Source organism: Pseudoliparis swirei, chromosome 19, assembly GCF_029220125.1.
Source record: "Pseudoliparis swirei isolate HS2019 ecotype Mariana Trench chromosome 19, NWPU_hadal_v1, whole genome shotgun sequence".
NCBI lineage: Eukaryota > Metazoa > Chordata > Actinopteri > Perciformes > Liparidae > Pseudoliparis > Pseudoliparis swirei.
The window spans coordinates 27,553,503-27,557,404 of record NC_079406.1 but is presented as its reverse complement, the minus strand read 5'-3'; the positions used below and the strand labels follow the sequence as shown (position 1 = coordinate 27,557,404).

At 41.0% G+C, this 3,902-nt stretch overlaps 1 long non-coding RNA gene across 1 annotated transcript; it reads right to left on the bottom strand.

Moving 5' to 3' along the window:
- Nucleotides 1-1,675: 1,675 nt before the first annotated feature.
- LOC130209357 (uncharacterized) lies at nt 1,676-3,593 on the bottom strand. Its single transcript, XR_008834589.1, has 2 exons — nt 3,233-3,593; nt 1,676-1,821 (listed from the first exon to the last, which is right to left on the bottom strand). It is a non-coding gene; the product is annotated as an uncharacterized LOC130209357 (long non-coding RNA).
- Nucleotides 3,594-3,902: the final 309 nt, after the last annotated feature.

Genomic DNA, 3,902 nt, shown 5'->3' with positions numbered 1-3,902 from the left:
TTATGGAGATTTTAATGCCTCTTTAAATTGCACGATCAGGGCGGAGGTCTGTAAATTACTTTTTTTTAAATTAAACATTCTGATTATATATATTATTATAATATATTATTTTCATATAAAAGTCTGTAAATTACATTTTTATTAAACATTCTGATTATATATATATTATTTGTTTATAAAAGTCTGTAAATTGCATTTTTATTAAGTATTCTGATTATATATATTATTATTAAATACAATTTGTATATACAAGTCTATGAATTAAATTTGTATTCAACATTCTGATTATATATATTATTATCATATATTATTTGTATTCAAAAGTCTGTAAATTACATTTTATTAAACATTCTGATTATATATATTATTATAAGTATATATTAGTATATATTATTTTCAAATATAAGTCTATAAATTACATTTTTATTAAACATTCTGATTATATATTATTATTATCATTATTATATATTATTTTTATGGAGATTTTGATGTCTCTTTAAATTGCACGATCAGGGCTAAACATTCTGAATATATAAGGATTCTTATTATATTTAATGTCGATTTTTTATAGTTTTCGACATAAATAAACATTTTCTCATGAGTCCTTCACAACATGGCGGTTAAAGTTCCTCGTATTGCGTGAATTGTTTCTATATTCTTATTTTGAATTGATGCACTTCTAATAAATGACGTTTTGCTGCAACAGCTGAGTATCAATAACGGTTTATTATCGGATGTCATCTCCTCTCAACTCGTGGCCCTGAACGCACCACCAGTTCACTGCCAGTTCTTATTAAATAACATCAACAGAAACGACTCGTTTCTCTTCTGACTGAAGAAAAACGTTCAGCTTCAGTTTCAGATGTTTCTGATGGAGCGATAATAATCCAGATGTGAAACATCAGCAGACGAGACCCGACAGGTCAAAACATTCCTCCACATTTAATCACTTGACTCCACATTTAATAACTTAACTCCACATCTTATGACACAAGGGATGGAACATCCTAAAAATTCATCATTTGAGATTAATTAAAAACATTTAGCTGCCAATAATATATATATATATATATAGTTTATGTATATATTTATATACATATATATACCATTTAGCTGCTAATAATTCATATACATATTAATTCATATATGTATTTATGTATAAATAAATACACCATTTAGCTGCCAATAATTCATATATTTATGTATATATTTAGTTATATATATATATATTAATGTATACATTTAGCTGCTAACAATTCATATACGCATTCATATATATATTTATATACATGTATATATATATTTATATAAATGTATATAACATTTAGCTGCTAATAATTAATATATATCTATGTAAATATAAATGTATACACCATTTAGTTGCCAATAATTCATTTATATTTGTATATACTTATATATATTTACAAATCTAAATGTATTACAAACATTATATACAATTGATAAGTAATGTAGAATATTTTCATGTGAAGCTGTGCTTTTTTAATTATATATATATACTTTTTTCCCAACTTCCTGTTGGCGTGGCGGATGGAGGCGCCGCTGCTCGTGTTTTATGGAGTTCATTAACTCAAACCTGCTGATTAAAGAGATTAAAAACAGACGAGATGAAATCAATAACTCCTGCTGAGAGATTATGAAACGGGGAGCGACGACGTTTAAGATTAAAAGGTATTTATTGTTCTTTATTCCCCGACTAGAAGTCCACTTATCAGCTTCTCGGCGGTTCTCCTGGTCCTGCTCTGACGGATCCACCGGGCCCACTGAGGGGGGAACCGGCCGATGAGGGGTCCAGTCCAGGTTCTGTGTGAAATGAACTGTAAGAAGGCTCTAGAAGAGTCTAGAGGAAGAGGAAGTAGATCATCTGGACCCTGAGGGACCGCTCTGGTCCCTGTAGTAGAACATCTGGACCCCTCTAGTAGTACATCTGGACTCTTGTAGATCCTCTGTACCCCTTAGTGACCCTTATGGACACTTTAGTAGATCCTCTGGACCCTTCTAATTTCTGGTAGATCCTCTGGACCCCTCAGAGACCCTTCTGGACCCTCTAGTAGTACATCTGGACTCTGGTAGATCCTCTGGACCCTCTAGTAGTACATCTGGACTCTGGCAGATCCTCTGGACCCCTTAGTGACCCTTATGGACACTTTAGTAGATCCTCTGGACCCTTCTGACTTCTGGTAGATCCTCTGGACCCCTCAGAGACCCTTCTGGACCCTCTAGTAGTACATCTGGACTCTGGTAGATCCTCTGGACCCTCTAGTAGTACATCTGGACTATTGTAGATCCTCTGGACCCCTTAGTGACCCTTATGGACACTTTAGTAGATCCTCTGGACCCTTCTGACTTCTGGTAGATCCTCTGGATCTCTCAGAGACCCTTCTGGTCCCTCTAGTAGTACATCTGGACTCTGGTAGATCCTCTGGACCCTCTAGTAGTACATCTGGACTCTTGTAGATCCTCTGGACCCTCTAGTAGTACATCTGGACTCTTGTAGATCCTCTGGACCCCTTAGTGACCCTTATGGACACTTTAGTAGATCCTCTGGACCCTTCTGGACTCTTGTAGATCCTCTGGACCTCTCAGAGACCCTTCTGGTCCCTCTAGTAGTACATCTGGACTCTGGTGGATCCTCCAGCCCCCGGGGGCCCCGGCCCAGACGCAGGCGGCCCTCCGGTGACTCCGGGACCAGCAAGCGGACGGCGCCGCGAGCCGGAGCAGCGATTCATCACCAAGATGGCCGCCAGCCTCTCGATAGAGACGGGCCGCTCTGCAGAGCGAGCGCTGTCACGTCGCTCACGCGGCCGCGCGCTCATTACAGACGGGAGGCGCTCGGCGCGGTAATTGTTTTAATTTATTTGTTTATGGGCGAAGACAGAGGGGACGGGCACATGGCACTTTGCGGGTTTTATTGGGAACATATGGAAGACATTTATCACCATTTGCAGCGATCGGCCTAAATGATTTTATTAACTAATTTGTAACTTTACACTTTTTTTAATCAAACACATGCTGCGCGCCGTAATGTTCTGATAATGCTCCGGGGGCTTTGTAAAGAGAGCAGACGCAGCCAGAGGGAAATAAGAGAGAGAAAACAGAGAGAGAGATGAAATGAAAGCGTGGAGGTTTGGGAGAGGAGGAGGAGGAGGGAGGGTGATGAAGGTGGTGGGGGGGGGGCAGAGCTGCTCGGCTCCGAGGTATTTAGGACGTTTACCTGAAGCCGGCGAAGCGGCGTCTTCATGCGAGGTCCCGAAGCCGAAAGCACGGACTGCAAGTGAAGTGGCCTCGCGAGGCGTTCACTGTCCTCGCTTTTGTTGTTGTTTTTGTTGTTGCTTCGAGGTGTTTAGTTGCCGGTTGCCGGCGCCGCAGGTGTAGTGGGACAACCGCGTCGTCAGCCCGCGTTATTTACCCGGTGCTTACGGCGTTTTAACGGGTTCCCGCTACGGACGTTAACGGCGTTGCGGAGCGACGAGCACCGACCGGAAGTTCGGCCGACGAGCGTCTCCGGGGGAGTCAGTCAAACCGGAAGTAGATCGCTTCGCTACGATTATCCCACAAAAAATAAATAATTAAACGTCATTCTGCCTGTCCCACTGCGCAGACGCAGACTGGTGATTATTATATTTCTGACTGTTTTAATGAAGTCCGGTTGACTGAACTGTCGTTTCAGGTTGAGACTTTTAACTGTTGGTTCTCGTTTTAAAGGCACAGTGAGCGAAGCGTCCGGGTTGGCCCCTCCCCCTTTCTCCGTCAGGTTAACGCCCACCTCCGATCCACTCTCCATATTTGTGTGTTTTTCTTTGTGTCCTCTTGGATTCGGGCTGACGATCTCTTTTTAACCGCTCGGCGCCGTGTTACTAAACTGCAAAACGCAACACGTGAGG